The sequence below is a fragment of the Perognathus longimembris genome, chromosome 9 (genome assembly GCF_023159225.1).
Source record: "Perognathus longimembris pacificus isolate PPM17 chromosome 9, ASM2315922v1, whole genome shotgun sequence".
Lineage (NCBI taxonomy): Eukaryota > Metazoa > Chordata > Mammalia > Rodentia > Heteromyidae > Perognathus > Perognathus longimembris.
Window position 1 is genome coordinate 71,213,194 of NC_063169.1, and position 21,915 is coordinate 71,235,108.

The 21,915-nt window shown below is 59.8% G+C and overlaps 1 protein-coding gene across 1 annotated transcript in view; it reads right to left on the minus strand.

The window, feature by feature from the left end:
• Pde10a (phosphodiesterase 10A) overlaps positions 1-19,480 on the minus strand; it is a 267,542-nt gene extending 248,062 nt beyond the window's left edge. Inside the window, 1 exon segment of the mRNA XM_048354421.1 lies at positions 19,461-19,480. The gene's annotated coding sequence lies outside the window, so the exon portion shown is untranslated.
• Between the last annotated feature and the right edge of the window lie 2,435 nt (positions 19,481-21,915).

Below are 21,915 nucleotides of genomic sequence, written 5' to 3' on the forward strand. Positions count from 1 at the left end.
AGAAAAACGGACTAAGATATCAAAATCTAATAAATTTTTATGTACGATATGCTGTGGAGAAGAAGAAAAGACAAGTTACAGATTGAGAGGAAACATTAGCCAACCGTGGAACCAACAAGGGTCATCTATCACGAACACACACAGAGGGCTGGGGATATGGCCTAGTGGCAAGAGTGCCTGCCTCATATACATGAGGCCCTGGGTTCGACTCCCCAGCACCACATATACAGAAAATGGCCAGAAGCGGCGCTGTGGCTCAAGTGGCAGAGTGCTAGCCTTGAGCAAAAGGAAGCCAGGGACAGTGCTCAGGCCCTGAGTCCAAGCCCCAGGACTGGCAATAAAAAAAAATTTTAAAAAAAAGAACACACACAGAATGCTCCAAGTTCAACAGCAAAAGCACAGATGGGCCCAACCACCCATGGCTATCTCCCTGAACTCACAGAACAAGAGCCGGGGAGCACCGAGGAGCTAGTGAGAGTCCTGGGGGGGGGGGGGGGGCGGGGAGGGGGAGGGGAGGGAGACTCGCCAGGACGCTCCCTAGGGAGTCGCGTCATGACTGCAATGCCTGTAACGAGGTCCGGATCCTGATAAAACTGGGTACAAGCAGAACTTGTGAGCAAGTGCGAGTAGACTACGTGAACACTCCAGGTCCCGTTCATGATATCAGACCCTAGGAACGCGAGACACTGGCACCGAGGTTAACAGCATCAAGAGTCCGCGCATGGGACGCTTAAGTATTTCTTGCAATCACCTAAAATCTGCCACCCTTCCGAAAGGTTTTAAAGTCTTACTATCAGGCTGTGGGCAGTCGACTCGTTTCTCTGAGGAGGACCACTCCTGACACACCAGTTTGGGGTTCTGCCACTGGTTTCTGTGTGGAGCCCTCTCTGGCAAAGCAGCGAGGGAAGGAAGGACAGTGGTAGTCGTTGATTGGCGGTGCCATCTTGGATTTCTTCTACAGGTGAGTCTCCAAGCCAGGACAGGCTGAGCTTCCGGCTGAGAGCCGGTTCTCATAGACACAAAGTCACCCCCTCTGCCCTCGGAGCTGTAAACCACCCCTTGTGAAGGGGCAGCAGAGGCGGACCCTACGGACCAAGGGTTAGCAACGCATCTGTCTTCTCGTGCAGACAGACGGTCCTCCGCCGCGGCTTCTTCCGCGCGCTCCCATCCGTGCCGGAGCGCACAGCGGCGAAGGCTGCTTTTTAAGTGGGAAAGTCTAGCATGAAGTTTAGCCTTCATGCAACGGTAGCTGATTGGAAAATCCTGGCTGCTAAATGGGACCCACCCTGCCATTCCGCTCTCCGTGCGTGCTCCCACGTGGACATCAGGAAGAGCACGCAAGGCGTCTGCTCCTCGCCGGCAATGGCATGCAGCGTCCACCGGAGGAAAAACCAGACTTTCTGTGCCAGCCAAGAACGTGGGAAAATAAAACCAGCCGCTGGAGAGGCAGGCAAAGGCTGGGACCTGCTCTCTGGTGTTTGTGCCTTACACAGACTACTCACACCTCATTCCACAAGGCTCTGAGGCAGAGAGAGTTGTCACAAAGCTTGAGTGTGTGCAGAGAGGAACGTAGCTGGGGAGGGACTCTCCTTGACAGACTTACAGCCTTCAACAGTTGTGGCCCTACTTTCACTCCTTGTGCAGCTCTGGGAAGTCAGTGTCCCTTGCATGGTAAAGATCAGGCACAAAATTTTTGCTTGCTTCTTGAAAAAAAGAAAGAAAGAAAAGAAAACCAGACAACCAGACAATAGCCAGCTCCCCTCGGGGCTATTTCCCCGCAGCCCATGGTAAGGAAGGAGAGTCCAGTGCCCTGAGCCCCGGCAACTGACCGGATGGGGCTTCGCCGGCACGGGGGCCAGGCCCAGTACAAGTACACACCTGTCAATCAAGGCTCCGGCGGTCCCCCGGGCCTAGAGGGTTTAACCCTGATACATTCGTGATCTTAAACGGCAAGTAGGACTGCCATAGAAGCAGACCCCTAAATACAAGCAAAACGTGACCTCAGCCCAACGGATGGACGGATAAATAAAAGAGCAGATTATACATATATATAATATATATGTATATATTATATATAATATATGTATATATATATTATAATATATATATATATATAATGTTCAGAAGAGCGGCCTGGAGCGAGCCATGCTGCAGGGTCCTGGCGGGCCGCTAGCCGGGCGGGCGCACCCGGGCGGGGGTTAGCACCGCACGGCCCGCGGCCACGCCGCCCGAGGAAGCGCGGAGGGAACGCGGTGTCCAGACGCGTGCCGGACACTCCCGCGCACGGGCGCCCGGCCAAGGACAAAGCGCAAGCCGGGGAAGCCCACCCGGCCGCTCCCGGTGGAAAACAGACCCGCGGGAGCCGAGAGCCTGCCCCTGCGCCGCCCCGGAGGCCGGCGCCCGTGCCCGTCCTCACGGCCTGCCGGGGGGCTGCGTGGGCGCCCCGGGAAGGGCTTCGTCCCGCTGGGAGCAAAGCGGGTGCCGAGGCCGCCGCCCCGGCACGCCCACCGCCCACCGCCCCGACACGCCCACCGCCCACCGCCCACCGCCCGGGCACGCCCACCGCCCACCGCCCCGGCACGCCCACCGCCCACCGCCCACCGCCCGGGCACGCCCACCGCCCGGGCACACCCACCGCCCACCGCCCTGGCACGCCCACCGCCCGGGCACACCCACCGCCCACCGCCCTGGCACGCCCACCGCCCGGGCACACCCAGCGCCCACCGCCCACCGCCCGGGCACGCCCACCGCCCACCGCCCGGGCACGCCCACCACCCGGGCACGCCCACCGCCCACCGCCCGGGCACACCCACCGCCCACCGCCCGGGCACGCCCACCACCCGGGCACACCCACCACCCACCGCCCTGGCACGCCCACCACCCGGGCACACCCACCGCCCCCACCGCCCACCGCCCGGGCACGCCCACCGCCCGGGCACGCCCACCGCCCACCGCCCGGGCACACCCACCGCCCACCGCCCGGGCACGCCCACCGCCCGGGCACACCCACCGCCCACCGCCCGGGCACGCCCACCGCCTGGGCACACCCACCGCCCACCGCCCGGGCACGCCCACCGCCCGGGCACGCCCACCGCCCGGGCACACCCACCGCCCACCGCCCGGGCACGCCCACCGCCCGGGCACACCCACTGCCCACCGCCCGGGCACGCCCACCGCCCGGGCACACCCACCGCCCACCGCCCGGGCACGCCCACCGCCCGGGCACACCCACCGCCCACCGCCCGGGCACGCCCACCGCCCGGGCACGCCCACCGCCCGGGCACGCCCACCGCCCGGGCACACCCACCGCCCACCGCCCGGGCACGCCCACCGCCCACCGCCCTGGCACGCCCACCGCCCGGGCACACCCACCGCCCACCGCCCGGGCACGAAGGCTCTGCTCTGCCTTCGAGGAGCCTGGATACACGTCCGCTCCCACCTTCATTCCTGAACATTCCAGCTAGGCCTCCCAACAGCCGGGTCATCTGTCATGGGCGAAATGAGAGACCACGGGGAAGTGAAAATGCCAACTTACAGCGTGTGTGCGTGCGTGTGTGTGTGTGCACGCACCTGCGTGTGCTTCTACTCCTGCAAAGGAGAATCTCCCGACGCCTGCTCCTGTGTTTCGCGTCCTCTCCACCCGGAGAGTGGCTGCAGGACGCTGAGCTGGTGTGACGGCGCCTACTCTGAAGAACACCAGCGGCACCCACCGCCCAGAGCGCACCTCCTCGGTCCACACTCGCCGACTCACGCGTGCCGCGGCCGCCCGTCCCCAAGGGGAAAGACAGACACGGCCACGATTCTGGTGCCATGTCATGAATGCGTTGGTTTAATAGTTACTAAAAACGGTAGCGTAAGGCTTCCGTGGGATTCTACGTACACGCTGACCGCGCTTGGCCGTTCTCTCCACTTTGGGATGAAGAGCGTGATCTAGGGGGAAAATCATCCCGATCACCTCTGAATCTCAGGATCAACCTTGTGGGAAGAGACGAGATGGCGGAGGGGCAACCGGAGCGCGCGGGGCTCGAACTGACGGAGGATGCGGGGCCGAGAGGCACCGCGCCAGCCGCGCACCGGAGAGGACGCGGGAGGACGCACGGGAAGCCGCCCGGGCCCGTCCCCGGCCGCCAGGCCCCAGGCGACCCCGGCAGACGGCGCCTACCTGCAGCCGGGCGGCATGCAGACGCAGACCTTCCCCAGGACGGCTGCCGCACCCACCCAACCTCCCCCCGGAGCCCAGCACGGGGAGCCAGGGCGCCGCCGCCCGGAACCCAAGAAGTGGTCGGCCGAAAGCCCACCGCCACCACCGACCGAGAGGGCCGGGCCCAACGCCTTTGCCGGCCGCGCCTGCAAGTGGGCGCACCGGGGGCCCGGGGACGGATCCCAGTCCATCACCCCAGGAGGGCCGGGGCACCGGAGCCGCAGCCAGCTCGGGAATCCACCAGACAGAAACAAGGGGGGAGGAGACGGCGCCCAGGACCGGACCCCACCCAGGACACAGCCCAGGGTGGGGAGAAGAACGTCAGGCGATCTGACCTCCAGCCTGCAGCGAACAAACCCACCCGCAGCCCCAGGAACACGCACACGGAAGCCGGGAGCATGCGACCCTGTGACCCCCCACCATGGGTCACCAGAGGGGGCCACGGAACAGAGGGACAGAAAAGAAAACCCAGAAAGTTTTTACAAGACCTTGTGTGAGCCACGACAAGAATAATTAACAATTACTGGAAGAATTCCTGGAGAACACGAAAAGCTAAAGGAATTCCAAGAGATGGCAAAGGAGTCCACTGACAAAACACTCAGTTAAAAAGAGATGAAGTAGGGCTGGGAATATGGCCTAGTGGCAAGAGCGCTTGCCTCGTATACATGAAGCCCTGGGTTCAATTCCCCAGCACCACATATATAGAAAACAGCCAGAAGTGGCGCTGTGGCTCAAGTGGCAGAGTGCTAGCCTTGAGCAAAAAGAAGCCAGGGACAGTGCTCAGGCCCTGAGTCCAAGCCCCAGGACTGGCAAAAAAAAAAAAAAAAAAAAAGAGATGAAGTAAAGAAGTCAATTCAAGACCTTAAAAAGGGACTTCAATAAAGAGATAGAAAACCTCAAATCATTGATACAATGAAGAAGGGGAGGCAGCCACACACACAATTCCAAGAAGCAAGAAGGGAACACGACTCTTTAATAAATAAGAACATTAGTTACATTGTCTCATCAGCTGGGTCTACAAGTTCCCCAACCCAAAGGAAAGCAAACTCACTGGGAAACAAACCCTAAACTTGTCATTGATATATTTTGAGATCCAACATCATTCTGGCTATGATTCTTTTTGATAATTTTAACATCAAGGGCTAGAATAGGAGGAACAAGAAAGTGGATCCAAGAGACATCTTAAAATAATAATGATTTGGAGTGAGCTTAACCCAATCTCTCTTTAATCTTTCGATACTTGACAAGGAGTTGCCATTCAACCAAGCAGCTTTGGATCCAACAGCGCATCTCCGTCAGTGTCACCCTCTTCAACGTCCCCACCCACCCCCAGCCCATTCTCGTGACATTTCCTTTATCCTTATTCATCTGGACTTCCTGACTGTAGTTACGTCTTAAAGATGGCATTCTGTGCACTGGATGAAAGTGGCTTACTTACACTGATTTTGAATGTCTGAGATGAAAACACGAGACAGACTCCACCGCCTGAACAGGACACAATGAGGCAATACATCTCCTTCTTGTACACATGAAGGCACCCAGAAGTGCCAGTCCTAAATGCTGCAAGGGGCCCAAATGGCTTGATAGTTTATGCTTTGTAATCCAGCGTAACTCACGGAAACAGGCTCTAAAGTCTCATTTAACATCTTCCATTTGCACACATATCTGTCATGCTGCTGCCTGTAATTCCCATCAAGTGGCTGAGGGACAAGCCTGCTTTCTTTGAACCCTGTGTTAAGGGGTGAGCACCGGCCCCCTCCTTCTAGTGAGCCGGTGTCCTGGATAGGGCAAGAGCTTGAGCGCATCGCTGGTGGTCTTCTCAGGACTGCCTTCTGGTAGAGTGCTCCTCAGATGTAGCCCACCCCACTAGGGGGTGCTGACCCCCTTCTGGGAAGGAGGAAAGCGGCAGCCTGGGGGTGGGCGCCCCAGGGGAAGAGTTCACATTTAAATTACACGGGTCTCCAGCAGAAATCTGTACATCCAAAGCACCAATGAAACAGATATCTGCTTAAGGGGCGCCTCAACCCTGAGCCGGTGGAACCCCCAAACATGAAACCAGCTCACCAAGAAGAAAACAGGTGGCGGGAATTCAATGAAATGACGCGAAACTGGCGCAGGGGCTGGGGGAGGCCTCGCTCCTCACGGCAAAGTGTGCTGAGCTCTCCGGAGAGAACGGACGGCAGACAGGAGGACAGGAAGTGCGGGTCACCCCGCTTCCTGCTCTCGAAGCCACAGCTCCACAAGGCCAGAGCCAACCAACCCCGCTCACTCCACACACCGGTGCCGGAGGACCTACGGGGCCCAGGGCGGCTCCAGCCGGCATTGCGCAAGCGCCCGCTCTCCCGACTTACCATCATAAATGGCTGAGCGTCATCAAGCACGTGCAAAGGGGCTGGGCCATGCCGTAAACATGTCGCTCCTTCCTCCCAACGGCCTTCTGAGCCAGCCAGCCACCCCCACAACCCCCCGACTCCCGACTTCTCTGATTATGGGACACACCTGGATCAGGAGGAGGACGTCACCTCGCTGGCCCCGCCTGTCTCTCAGTCCTGGGGCCACGTGCGGCTAAGATGGCGCCTGATGCTGAACCCAGAGGCGGTTCTGTGGGCTGTGACGAGAAATCTGGCCGCCTCTAGGATTGGACCCCGGCTCTTCCGCCCTGACGGACAGCTCGTGCCTCCCCTGCCGGTCCCCAGGTAGGTGCACGCACACCCCGCCCCTTCCTGCCGATCTTTGACCTGATTGGCTCCTGTGCCTTATATTAGTTACATGTGTTCCCCCCGTAAATGAGATCTTGCGCTGACTTGACTCCCAGGCCGTCTGATTGTCCTCCGGTGAGGGAGGGCTGGGTGCGGGCGGTCTGTCGACCCTTTCCTTTCTTGGCTCGTTGGGTTGGGGCGTGCCTTCCCCGTCTCTCCCGCAGGTCAGGGGAGCGTGGTGGGTGGAGGGGCTAAAAACCCCGACATCTGATGAGGATGAGAAGAACTTACACGGCTTCCTCATCGTGCATCTGGGACCCATACCCGGGACTCACGGCTGGCCCGGCTCTCACCGGGCGGCCTCCGCGTCCCAAGGGCTGCTGACCATCCTCGCTGGCCTCCAGCCTCCAGCGCCCCCAGCTGCCTACAGCCTCACAAAGAAAGCTGACCAGGGAGTCGCACCCTGGGCGGGGGCGGGGAGGGCTGACTCAATGGATTAACATCCTGGGCAGCCGGGCATGCACGTGTCTGCGTGCACACGTGTGCATACACACACACAGAGCTGAACTGGAATTCTTGTTACGACTTAGGGAACTGTTAAAACTTAGGGAAAAGTGACCCTATTGAGCAAGGGAATGTTCCAGATGTTGAGAAGAACGCAACCTTTTCCATCCCTGGTGAAAGCTTTCCGAGTCATTCGCCGAGGCTCACGGCAGGCCCTTCCATGCGCAGACGCTACTCACACACTCTCACGCACTAACACACAGGCTAGTGTGCACATATCCTTACACACGTACCACATTGTCCAATACCATGCACCCCGTGCGTGCACACTGATAGGCGCACACGCTGGTGTACTCGCCGTTCACGTTCACACACACAACGGCTAACCTACAAACAGGCTTACACGAAAACGCAGCACACCTACTCAGAGAACAAAAGTCACGTCAACACCCGACCCAGGCTCCTCGCGGTCTCTTACTCAGGACATCACGTGAGCACGATTTGTTTACTTACAGAGATTGCGCAGGTGCGTATGCAATCACACGGGGGCTCCGGATTCACCGTGGGAGAGATGAGGACGCCCGCCATCAAGGCACTAGCCATGGGGAAGACCCGGGAAAGACGAGAGGAGGCAGATCCGCCCATGTTCCCTCCTCTCCCTGCAGGAGAAGTGGGCGGCCGGGGGGAGCCACACACAGGAGGTTCACGGGGGTCCCCGCCGAGGCTGGGGTGATGACAGGAGAGGCTGCTGTCCACTCGGGCGACAGGAAAACCCTCAGCGTGTCCACCGCAGGCCCACGTGGATTGAAAGATGGAACTGCGAAGCCCACGTGGTCATGTCTGTGGGAGCTGGAAAGCCACGGGGGGAGATTCCGTCTCCAGTGTCCACTCTCGATTGAAGGTGAAACAATGGAAGACCTGCACCTGCCTAGCACAGGAAACAGCACCGCACGGACCGGCCGGGGCGCGGGACGGCCTCACACTGCCAGTGGGCACGGGGAGAAGGGTTCCGTGCAGGCCATGGTGCTGTCAGGCTTCAGCTCGGACCCCGCCGACCAGTCTTCACCCAAAGTCACCACTGTGATAAACATGGAAACCAAGAAGCAATCCCGTAAAACTCATTATTGTAATTACTTAATTACAATTCCTGGCACCAAGAAGCAATGCAACCAGAAGAGAAAGATGCAAGGTACAAAATAGAGACAAGGAAAGAAAAATTACCACTAGGTAAAGCATGCTACTGATTATCTGAGGCACTTGAGGGGAATCACCTGAGGAATGAACACAAACCACAGAGCCGGTGACGTGGACGCGCACAAGCTCAGCCATCGCCGCGCTGTCCGGGGCCTGGGGGCTGCAGAGGGGAGTGCGGACGTCTGGAAAGGCTGGCTCTACCTCGCTAAAACCAAGTTCAGATGGAGCAATAACTCAGTGCGTGCCTATCAGAGAAGGGAGAGGCCGGTTCTGAAAAGGCTGACTGCGGGCCCATGGCTCAGTGGTAGCAGGACTGTGGCTCAGTGGTAGCAGGACCGTGGCTCAGTGGTAGCAGGGCCCGTGGCTCAGTGGTGGTGGGCCCATGGCTCAGTGGTAGCAGGACCGTGGCTCAGTGGTAGCAGGGCCCGTGGCTCAGTGGTGGTGGGCCCATGGCTCAGTGGTAGCGGGCCCATGGCTCAGTGGTAGAGAGCCCGTGGCTCAGTGGTAGCGGGCCCGTGGCTCAGTGGTAGCAGGACTGTGGCTCAGTGGTAGCGGGCCCGTGGCTCAGTGGTAGTGGGCCCATGGCTTAGTGGTAGCGGGACCGTGGCTCAGTGGTAGTGGGCCCATGGCTCAGTGGTAGCAGGACCGTGGCTCAGTAGTAGCGGGCCCATGGCCCAAGACAGCCTGTGGCTCAGTGGTAGCAGGACCGTGGCTCAGTGGTAGCGGGCCCGTGGCTCAGTGGTAGTGGGCCCATGGCTCAGTGGTAGCAGGCCCGTGGCTCAGTGGTAGCAGGCCCACCCGAGAACCCAGAGGCCCTGCGCTCATGCCCAGCGTTGGAAAAGAAAAGTCCGAAAGGAGAGAACCAGTTGACTGGCATTAAGGTGTTGATAGGATCTTCTGATTGTGAGTCGACAGGCAGAGAAACAAAATACTCATAAATGCGTAAACGGTAAATAATTGTAGTATCTTAGTTCTAGTTGTTCATTTTTTTTAAAGAGAGAGTGCTTGAGATCGTGACTCTGCGTGACGCTAAAGCAGCCTGGATGCCACAGCAGACGAGACATTGCCGAAGATGACTTGGAATTACTTTTTACAGACTGGCATAGGGGCAGCAGAGCTTTTATTTGTTTATTTCACTGTTGCCGCTCTACCTATCCAATCTAGACGACGAGGCCTCGTTCACCACGGATGGGGGAAAATGGAGGAGCTATGTGTACATCCCCAGGGACTCCGCTTTACCTCGAAACACGCTAAGGGCTAAAATACAGAATGACACCAAACGTGGCTGCGATCAAGGACAGTCACGGAGGCCACAGCTCCCTGGGACACGAGGAGGTGAGAGGAAAACCAGCCCTCGAACAAAGCAAGCCCCGAAGAACCTCACGCGAAGGAAACCATTATTCCCGAGCACGCTGGATCCGAAGATTGGAGATCTGGGGCGAAAAGTTCTGAGAAGCCCAAGGTTGGTGTTAGGAAGGAGAGCTGCCTTGGGCCACGGAGGAAGGGGAGAGCATTGTGCCCGCGCTCTGGGGAGTAGCTGGCCCGGGGTGGGGGGTGCCTGCCACCTGCAGACCGGAGGGGGAGAGGACACCTGAGGTCCTGCCCCCGGGGGCCCTACCCAGGGCACCCTCTGCCCATTCATCTTCAAGATGGCAGTGTCGGGGACCCCCGCGGTGACGTGGCTCACGGGTGGCGGGTGGAGATGTGGCTCTGCTCTTGGGTGTGTTGGTTGGCGCTGGGAGCCCGGGCGTGGCCCTCAGGCACAGTCGCAGAGAGGAGGCACCGGGCCGGCCGCCGCACAGGAACGCGGGACCTGGGGCCCAGGAGGAGCGGGGAGGCGAGGCCTCCCACGATCGGCAGTTTAAAAGAACCTTCATCCGATGAGATTTGCTTCCAGTGGCCGGCTGATTGCTTTTCACCTAAAAGCGATCGCAGTTCTGGCCCCGGAGTCCCTCCGTGGCGACCACAGTGACCAAGGTGAGGCCACAAATCACGATTCAAAACCTATTTGAATCAGTCATGGCGACGCATTCCTGTAGCACCGTCAGTGGTGGAGGCCGGGGAATGACAAGGAGGAGGCAAGCTTAGGCTACGTGGTGAGGCTCTGTGCCCACAAAAACGCATCTGATAGTAGAACCAAATATAAACGTGCACAAGTCACAAGTAACACCTGCTCCTTCTCTCTTCCTCCCCAAGTCTTCATCCCGCCCCCTTGTCTTCTCCTGCTCTTCTCTCCCATTCCACTGGCTTTAAAAAACAACAACACAGTGAGGACGCTATAAAAACACAGACTTGATGAGTCACCAATTTTCTTGTTTCGGGCTTGTTTGGCCCTGGTCCCTGGAAGGCGCCCCGCACCACAGAGGCCCCGAAGCGGAAAGGGAGACGTCACCAGGAGGCGTGGCCACGCTCTGGAATCCACTCCATGTTTCGCAGGCCCAGAGAAACACCGCACCAAGGAGCAAGTGTGGCTATGTGTGCAACACACCCAGGGCACCGAACGTGTGCCAGGCTTAACCCTGAGCCCTAGAGAGATGCCTGAAGAAATGAGCGAGGTGTTTCCGTCTTGCTGGAAACCTATTCTTAGGGGGAGAGGCAGGAAACACGAGGCGGGAACACAAGAAAGCGCCAGGCAGCCCTTTGTCCCGAGAGCCCCTCCTCACTGGGATCAGACAGCTGTGCCTACTCTCGCCGCCGGGGTGCCCAGGGCTGAGCCCAGGCCGGCACGTACAATGCATCCATGGTGCACTCGGCCACCGGATCGAACCTAGGTCAGTGGGAACGCTGGGTCATCCTCACCGGATGTTTCCTTCCAGTGAGCACACAAGCACGCTCACAGACCCCACGAGAGTCTCTCCCGACATCGCTTGGCTCCACCTTGCCCTTGACCACACATCAGACAACGGGTAAGAAGCCCCATAGTCAGAGACTGAACAGAACGCGCGTGGGGTAGGCGAGCAAGGGGCCAAGGCTCTGGAAGAAAAGGGTAAGTGTCACACGGGTATGTTGTTGGCTAATTTAGGTTTTTCTTTCCCGTGTGGTAACAAATCTTCCCTGTGTACATTTAGACACTAATGAAACTAAACCTGTGACGCCTGTGTTTTCATGATTCTTGTATATTTAATCTCAGAGCAGATTTTCTCCCATGAATGAAAAACTTTCACAGCTTAATATAAATGTTCCTTCTTATCTGCAGTCATTTACAAGTAGAATTATGGGTGCTATTAAATAGTACCCTTAATAACTGAAGTGGCTTCGCTTTCAGAAATATTCATCATTCGCTCAATAAGGAGCGACTGCGGCCCTGCCACGTCGTGGCACCGTGACAAGGCAGGGAGGAGACGGGGGAGAAGACAGGGGTGCGTCCCCGGGCGAAACGGGGCAGGAATCCACCAGGACATGTCTCGGAGGCCTCTGTGAGTGTATATTCCAATGGAAAAACAAAACCAAGAGCCTCGGAACAAGAGAAATGAGTAAACGTCATAAAATCCAATGTCCCTGTGACCAAACCCCTGGCGAGCCGCCTGGGGGAGGAGGGGCTGATGGGGGGTGGTCGGTCGGTGGGTGGGTGGGTCGGCTGACGGGCTCATCAGTCTGCGGACGGTGTCTAAGCGTCCGGCTGCTGGCCCTGCGGAGGGCGGGGCCGCTGGGTGGAGCCTCTCGCCATGGTGGCCCAGAGGCAGAGAGAGAATACCTGAGCTGGGACATTTCTCCTTTTTCTCCTTTGATTCCATCAAGGGTCCCAAGATGGTGGGATGCCGCGGCCCCTGCCCCGGGGGACTTCCCTCGCGGTTCACGCGGCCTGGCAAACATGCCCACGGACACACGCACGAGCGAACTGGACTCGTGTCCTGGGTGCTTCTCAATCCCACCAACGCCAGTCAATACCCGCCACCGCCCCCGCCATCCTGCATCTGCTTTAACCAGAGCCAAGGAGAAAAGCCGTCTGAACCCGACACTGTGCCCCAGGGGCGATTCCTGGAGCCGCAGCCTTTGAACGTGGAGGATTCTACCCACTGACTCGGGGAGCAGCCCAGGTGCGTCTCCGGGGTGAGAACTGCGGGTCAAGCTGCCCGGGACACGCAGGCAGCCATGGGCAGATTGGCGTTCGGTGTTCCAACTGCAATCGCATCTTTGACCCAACTTGAATATTTAAGACTCTCCTAACAACAAATAAAAACATATACATATCGAAAAACACCCTGTGGTTGCCCGTTACACCATTACTCATTAAAACAAAAGATTAGTAGGATGACAGGCACCGGGGGCTCAGGTCTGTGATCCTCGAGACTCGGGAGGCTGAGATCTGAGGAGCACGGTTCAAAGCCAGCCCCGGCAGAAAGGTCCATGAAACTCTCGTCTCCAATAAACTACTCATCAGAAGCCAGAAGTGGTGCTGTGGCTCAAGTGGTAGAGCGCTAGCCTTGAGCGGGAAGAGGCTCAGGGACAGCGCCCAGACCATGAGTTCAAGCCCCAGGAAAGGCAAAAAATATAGATAGATAGATAGATAGATAGATATAGATAGATATAGACTAGAATGTTGAATATTGTTTAATAAAGGGGTAATTAAGCCAGTTACAGTACACTCAGAGTACTATGAAGTGCTATACGGACAAAAATTATACACTATACAGATCCGTATATGCTGCTCAACGCGCCAGCTACATGGAAGTCAACAAAGCAAAGTGCAAGATACAAGGAGAGACGTGTGTAAGGCTGTGTGTGCACCCGGGACACCACATGCATGTTCTGTGCGGTAGGCTGTAGGCCGCTTGCTGGCCACGCACAGCCCCGCCAAGTGTGGCGGCCTTGGGGCCAGGTGCGTGGCGAGGGCCCAACCCCGACATCTCGCCGGGCGGGTGACCGTCACGGCCACGCCCCGTTCGGTCACGGGGTCACCGTGACTCCCGCCTCGCACTCACGCAGGGTTTCCTCTGTGTCGGGGCTGAGCCGTTCTTTCCTATGGAAAGTGCGCCTCCGGCTGACGAGGCGCAGATAGTTTCGGCTTCCCCGAGATGCAGGCGTCCCTCGGTGCTGTCCACTCTGGCTGAGGGGGAGCTGGGGACAGCACGGCCCCTTCCTCCAGCCCAGCTCTGTCCTGGAGGGAAGAGGCGGGGGCTACCGTGTGCCTCTGGGCCCTGGAGAGCTCTGACCAAGAGGACCGTCACCTCGGCTCCGCCTCTGCTTTGCAGCGTGGGGCGGGCTGTTCCAGACCACGGCTCAGACGCTGCCACGGGCTCTTCCGTGGTGTTCAGTGCGTCTGCTGGCTCCAGAAAGAGGCTCTCCTCCAGGGCTCCCGGCTCTTCCCACTGTCCACTCCACCGTGTCCTCTTCCTGGCCCCTTCCTCCGCGTCTCCTGTGGGTTACCCTCTAGCCCGGGGTGCCGTTCCGGTTCCCCAGTCAGAGAACTGGAGCACGACATTTACCAAACTCACGTTCTTTGTTCACCGATGAGGAGGGGGCCACAGTGGGGGCCTTCTATCTTACACAGAGATCGCTTCCTTCCTGGTGAATTGGGGGAGGGTTAGAAACCGAGGGATGATAGCACAGGCCTATAGGGCTACTAGTCAGGCTGCTGAGGCAAGAGGTTGGCAAGTTCTAGTCCAGCCAGGGCTACCTATGAAATCTAAGAATAGCGGAGAGTGTGGTCAGGCCCAAGAGTACAGAATAAGCCTCCATCCCATTCTACGTGGTTCTTCCCACCTCCCTCCCGCGCCTGCTTTGGCCCACGTGGTAACAGTGCCTTCCCAACAGCACAGCCCAAGAAACGAACACAAGAACCAGACAACTGTCTGAACTGTCACGCGATCAGCAAACTGAAGGCATGCTTGGGTGATTGTTTTCTTTGACATTGACTTCTTTGTCCAAGGGTCGTGCCCACTCGTTAATGATCATTGTAACTTAGTGACTATATTGATTGTAAGTCCTTCATTTGTACATCCAAGTATGTGAATCTGTTCAGCTCCATTAAGAATATTAACTGAGATGAGTTTAGGGGGATCGTGTAGACATAGGACAAGTTAACAACCTACACATTCACTTCCTACTGACTTTGTAGTCTGGACTTCCACACCTCCACTTCCAGACTCCCCCAAGCAAGGCCAACTACATATGATCAATACAGGAACCACAAAAAAAGAAAACCAAGGGACATTCTGACAGCAGAAAGGTCACAGTTAGAAGCAGCCCTCTACCTAATTGGACACAAACTCAGGGGACAGTGGACTAGGTACCTGAAGATCCCGTAACTTTCATTTTAGTTCCAGAAATCCCAAGAAGGCAAAATATGAGACCCTTGGACTCACTGAACCAGAGCTTCCTCGCGCTTCACTTTTTGGGGGTTCAAATACTGAGTCAGGAATCCAGAAAAGTAGACTGCAGAACATCTAAGGAAGCCAGTCTCATCCAAGACAGATTTTTTTTAATACTCACAACATTAGTTTTACATAACTGAAGTCATTTTGCACACAAGGGCCATCTTAGCTGGGCATTGGTGGCTCACACCTGTAACCCTACCTGCTCAGGAAGCCGAGACCTAGAGGATCAAGTTTCAAAGCCAGCACAGAAAGAAAAGCCTTTGGGACTTCATCTCCAATTGGGTTTGAGGCACGGCTCAAGGGTAGAGCCCAAGCCAAGAGCAAAACATGTTGAATAAACGTGCAAAGCGCAGAGCTCCATCAAAGAAAAAGGTAGAGGGAAGGGAAGAATCTGAAAGCAAACAACTAGACAATGTGTAGCGATGAGGAAAGGGGCAGGAGAGAGTAGATCTAGACTTGGGAGATGCGTCAGGAGCTAAGATCAAGTTTCTGATGAGAAATAATGGAGTAATGGAGTAATTGGGTTTGATATCACATCTTGATGCAGAGTAATGATAGAGATCTGTGATTAAACCAAGGTTCCTATGTAATATAATGCTTTGGAAAGAGATTAGTGAAAAAAATATATATATACAGAGAGAGAGAGATGACAAAGATGGAAAGCTGTAGTCATATTGTAAAACCAATACATGCAATTATGAAGTAGTTACCTCATCAAAACTCCCCAGGAAACTTCAACGTTCCCTTCATTCCATGGTCAACACTGCAACACCCTCTTATTTCTAAGTTCAAAGCAATGAAGATAAGTAGAAACAAAAAAAAGTGACAGACACTGTCCATTTGCAGGCCAAATTTCCTTAAGTGATTGAGATGAAAAACCTTTAGAAGTTTAAAACGACATGCAAATAGCCTCCATACTAGGCATGAAACTAGCTGAGTTCCTCCGAAGAACCACACTGACCACACTACTACACACACACGCACGAGCACACACATTTGTCAAAAAAAAAAAAAAAAAAAAACTCCAATGGAAATCCAAAGAAATGTTCAGCCAAATCTCTGAGGATAAGGCCCAGGCAAATCAAATCAGACAGGATGGAGCTGGCCAGGTCGGAGAGGAAACCAAACTCATCCGTGTGGGAGGAGGACGCCCATTGCCGATCCTACCAGAACCCTCAGGAGTCACCAGAGAAACACACTGACCGAGTGTGCCAGCCCCACACCACCACCAGAGCCCACCGGCACATGACCCGGAATGCACGTGGGATGCAGGCCCACAGGTGCCCAGGACACCATGGCAGGTGAGCGTTCACACCCACGTGCCCCACAGACGATGCCCAGGACACCATGGCAGGTGAGCGTTCACACCCGCGTGCCCCACAGACAATGCCCAGGACACCATGGCCGGTGGGCGTTCACACCCGCGTGCCCCACAGACGATGCCCAGGACACCATGGCCGGTGGGTGTTCACACCCGCGTGCCCCACAGATGGTGCCAGGACACCACGGCCGGTGAGCGTTCACACCCGCGTGCCCCACAGATGGTGCCCAGGACACCATGGCAGGTGAGCGTTCACACCCACGTGCCCCACAGACGATGCCCAGGACACCATGGCAGGTGAGCGTTCACACCCGCGTGCCCCACAGACAATGCCCAGGACACCATGGCCGGTGGGCGTTCACACCCGCGTGCCCCACAGACGATGCCCAGGACACCATGGCCGGTGGGTGTTCACACCCGCGTGCCCCACAGATGGTGCCCAGGACACCATGGCCGGTGAGTGTTCACACCCGTGTGCCCCACAGACATTGCCCAGGACACCATGGCAGGTGAGCGTTCACACCCGCGTGCCCCACAGATGGTGCCCAGGACACCATGGCAGGTGAGCGTTCACACCCGCATGCCCCACAGATGGTGCCCAGGACACCATGGCAGGTGAGTGTTCACACCCGCGTGCCCCACAGACGGTGCCCAGGACGCCATGGCAGGTGGGTGTTCACACCCGCGTGCCCCACAGACGGTGCCCACAACACCATGGCCGGAGGGCGTTCACACCCGCGTGCCCCACAGATGGTGCCCAGGACACCATGGCAGATGGGCGTTCACACCCGCGTGCCCCACAGACGGTGCCCAGGACACCATGGCCGGTGGGCGTTCACACCCGCGTGCCCCACAGACGGTGCACACGACACCATGGCCGGTGGGCGTTCACACCCGCGTGCCCCAGAGATGGTGCAGAGGACACCATGACAGTGAGTGTTCACACCCGCGTGCCCCACAGGTGATGCCCAGGACACCATGGCCAGTGGGCGTTCACACCTGCATGTCCCACAGACAATGCCCAGGACCACCATGGCAGGTGGGCGTTCACACCCGCGTGCCCACAGACGGTGCCCAGGACACCATGGCAGGTGGGCGTTCACACCCGCGTGCCCCACAGACGGTGCCCAGGACACCATGGCCGGTGGGCGTTCACACCCGCGTGCCCCACAGACGATGCCCAGGACACCATGGCCGGTGGGTGTTCACACCCGCGTGGTTTTCACGGTCCTGCATTCCTCAACCATCGCCAAAGGAATTTTTATTTGCCAAATGCTAACGGCACAAGAAAACCTTAGACCTTTCAAGTCCTTTGGAGGAGAAAGGAATTTGTGCGACGGTGTCAAAACGCTGATGGCATCTGAGCGGTACGCACGGGACGCTCCTTGCTGCATCTTCTGACCTAGGAACTCGTCTCTGCAGAGCGCCCCGTCCCCGGGGGGGGAGGGGGGGCGGCACCGCGGCCCCTCCCCCTCCAGATCCCAGCGTTTTAGTTCATTCTGATGCCGTATATTTCACAAAAGAAGGAGAAATGTTTGTTGAAGTGCTACTCTTTTATTATTTCCTTCTAAGAGTCCTTCGTTCGTTAATTATGAAGGCAGCATTACAAAGATGTAGAATATTGTTTATCTTAATAGAAATGCTCGCTTCTATAGACTACCTTAGTTCCTGGCCCCCAGAAAAAAGGATGCAACTTAACAGAGCAAAACCAACACTGCACGCGAAGCCCAGGGATTTGCCAGACACTCGTGGTTCTACCTCATCATTCCCCAAGGATGGAAAAATACCCATCTCACAAATACAGCCATTCGCAACATTTGAATGTCTTCATAAGCATACTTTCCCAATTAAAAAAAAACTCATTAAGAAATGCCCTGCCTCGGCTGTCGCATCGTCACGGAGCACAGAAGTCAGGACGAGAACCGTCCCTTCGGTCCCGTGTCTTCCGAGGGAGGAGAGGGGCTGTGCTCAGCAGCGTCGACTGAAACCCGTGCACTGTGCACTGTCCCGTCGGCCGGAGCCCCAGGTTCCGGGGCCACGGGGACGGCGTGGCGACCCCGTGGGACACGGCCGCAGAGCCCCACCGACTCCGCGGAGACACCATCACCTGCCCCGGTGTGCCCCGGGCCCGGCCACCCCCGAGGCCACTCACCAGCCGGCTGCAGGAAGAAAAGCTGGCACACAGATCAGCTGCTCTTCTTCCCCCCCCCCACCACTGACCCCCCTCAGGTCGGGTCCTCCCCCCCACGGACCTTTCTACCTCCTAACTCCCCACAGCTCAACCAACAACAAAACTTCCCCATCGGGTTCATTTTCCCATTGTATTTTAACTGTACTACACACACACACACACACACACACACACAACACACACACGTCTACTTCATTCGGGCCTACTCTAAGCAAAGCCGGGAGGCCCTGGATGGAATACAAGGTGTCTGCTGGGCTTCTTCTCCATGGAAATCAGGTGCCCAAGACTCATTTGTATTTCCCTAAGGAATTTTCCACCCTCTGCCCCCCCATGCTGGTACTATTCCAGGCAAAGAAGCCCCCGACTGCTGCCCCACGCCGCCACCCATCTGCTTCACCCTCACGTCCAACGTGGCCAGGCTGCAGAGGGCCTGGCCTGGGCAGGGGCTCGAGACTCTCGTGACGACGCAACCCTGAATGGGAGAAGCACGAAGACGGCAGGGCCACCCCCCCCCCCGCTGCCCCCCCCCTCTGCAGCGGGAGCTAGGGGGGCACCACCAGCCCCCTCCTTCAGACACAGGGGTCCTGCATGCAGGCCTCAGGGCAGGCCATCCACCCTCCCTCCCTCCCTCCTGCCTCCCTCCCTCCATCCATCCACAGGCAGGCTCTCCGGCCAATGCCCCAGACAACGAGGCAGCAGGGAGGGGCTCGGCCGGCCACCCCCAGCCGCACCCCTGGCCCGTGCTGGCTGCCTCCTGCACCTCCCCAACCCACCTTCCTCCCACCCTAACCCCTTCCACCTGCCACCGGCTCCAAGTTCCCAGGGATCCAGGTCCCCAGCCTCATCAGCTCCCCCCACCCCCTCCCCACCCCCGGTTCCTGACGGCACAGACAAGCCTGGGGAGGGGGGGCAAAGTCTCCAGGAGTTGCCTGCTGGGCAGCTCGGCCCGGAGGAGAGCAGGGCGTTCCCAGGAGGGCCTGGGCTCCAGGGTCCCCTCGGGGGGCTCCGTCCTGCTCCTCGCCCCTCCCCCTACCTTGCTCCTCGCTGCGGCCCCCAAACCAGGCTGCGGCTTCCTCCTCGGGGAGCCGGGGTTCTCCTCCTCCTCCTCCCTCCACCCTCCAGGGCTTTGCGTTTCTTCGACATCTCTGCCCAGGGCTGGGGTTTGGGGCTCCGCTTTCCCCACCCCCTGGCCCACCCCACTTGGAGAGGAGCGTGAAGGTGGGTTAGGTGGAGAGGAGAGGGTTGGGAAGCAGAGACGGGGGAGGGCGACGGGAGAAGGAGAAGGGGCGCTGGAGTGGCAGGCAGGGAGGCAGGAGGGGCCGGACTGGGCGCAGCGCAGAGCCCCCACAACCGCTGCCATCAGTGCGGCCCTGTGTCTAGGGCTGTTTGCGCCTGCCTCTCTCTCTCTCTCTCTCTCTCTCTCTCTCTCTCTCTCTCTCTCTCTCTCTCTCTCTCTCTCTCTCTCTCTCTCCCTCCCCCCCCCTTCCTCCCTCTCCTTCCTTTTTCCTCCTTCAACTACAAGGGATCAACGCCAAAGCACCGAGTCTCCTTGGGATCCCCACACATGGGGGGGGGGGGGGCGTGGACCCCGGCCTCTGGTGTGTGAGTGAGTGTGTCTTCCGGCTGGGGGGGGGGGCGCCGGTGCAGTGCTGCTGCGGGAGGGGGGGGTGTCCTCGGTGGATTGAAGGGAAATTGGGTACAATGAAGGAAATACTGTCAGATGCAAAAGAGTGATACTTTCAGGGCCTGGGCGCTCGGGGAGCCCCCCCCCCCAACATCGCAGCCTTTGCCAAAGACGCTGGGGGCCGGGGAGGGGGTGACGAGCGGTGACCGAGGCCCGAGGGGGGGCGCCGTGCCCGCCGAGGGCGGCCGGCCCGGGGAGGAGGCGGCGGGGTGCGCGGCCGCCGGGCTCCAGGCCCGCTCCGGAGGCCCCCGCGGGGCCGGGCGCGCAGCGGCGGCCGCGGACGGCGGCGGGCGCCCCGGCCGTCTCCGGGAGAACTTGAGCCCCGCACCTCGTGGGGAGCCCTGCGCGCCGGTCCCCGGGGCCGGGGCCGGCGCCTCCACGCCCCGGACCCACCGGGCAGGTTCGCGCGCACACTGGCGCACACTCGCGCGCACACACACGCGCACACCGCTGGCTCTCCCCGCCGCCGAAGTTTCCTCCGGGCCGGAGGAAGTTGCCTCGGGCGCGGGGCGCCGGGGCCGCACTCACCCGCCGCCGGGCCGCGCCGCGCCGCTCCTCTCCTCCGCGCTCGCCGCGCGCCGCGTCCCGTCCCCGGGCCGCGCGGGGACGCCGGGGCCCCCGCCAGGGCGGCGGGCGCCTTCCCAGGCCGGGACGGCCACGCTCCGGACCCGGGCGGCCGCGCGCCCCGCTCCGCCCCGCGGGCGCATCGCGGGCTCCGGGCGCGGCGGCTCCGCGCCGAACCAGAGCCCCCCTCCCCGCCCCGCCGCGACCCTCCCCCGGCCGGCCCGGGGACCCCGCGCCCCGGAGCGGAGCGGAGCGGGGCGTGGGTGGGCCCGCGCGCCCCGGCGTCCCGGCGCCCCCGGCGTCCCGGCTGGGGGCCCGCGCGCGCCGCGCTCCGCCCGTGGAAACTTAGAGAGTTTTCCCTTTAACGGCGCGGCGCGGGCCCCCCCGCGTCCCGCAGGAGGCGATGACGTCCGCAGCCTCGATGCGGAGCCCGGCGCCCGCGCTCCGTGACGCGCCGCGGCTCGGACGTCAGCGCCGGGCCCCGCCGCCCCCGCGCGCGCCGCCCCCGCACCTGCCCGCGGGGAGGGGGGGACGGGGGGTGGGGGGAGGGGCCCTCCGCACCGCCGCGCCGCTCCCCGCAGCCCACGCTTATAAATAGCACTGTCTCCAGCCAGACTCCCGCCCGCCCGCCCCCGTGACGGGGAGGGGAGGGGAGGGGAGGGGGAGCGGAGGGGGCGCACGCAGGTCCTCGCCTCTTCCATTCACAGATTCGCCTGCAGTGGCCATGAATGGACGCGCGGGGCGGGTGCGGGGGACCGCGGTGCGGGGACCGCCCCTTCCCCCGGGGGCGGGCGCCCGGCCAGGCGGCCCGGGGGAGGGGGCGCGGCGCCGCAGGCCTGCCCGGGGCCGCGCCGCGGACCCGCACCAGCTGGGGGGGGGGGGGGGCGTGGGGGGGCGTGGGGGGTTGTTACTGATATTCCCCCAGGCCTCGCCGCGGACCCGCACCAGCTGGGGGAGGGGGTCCATGGGGGGGTTGTTACTGATATTCCCCTCCCCTCACCCGCCCGGGGCCGGGACCCCCTCCCCAAGGACCTCGTCGCAGCCGCGCGGGGAGCGGCCCCGGGGAGCGGGGCGCCAGCTGGAACGGGGGTGCCACCCGACCCCCCAGCGCACGCGGGGCCCGGGACCGCGCGCCCTCCCCTCCCCGCACCCGGGGCTGCGCCACGCCAGGCCCGGGCTCCGTGCGGGGGTCGCTGGGCCCGCAGCTGCCAGGAGCGGCGGGGTGCAGAGGCCCGGGGCG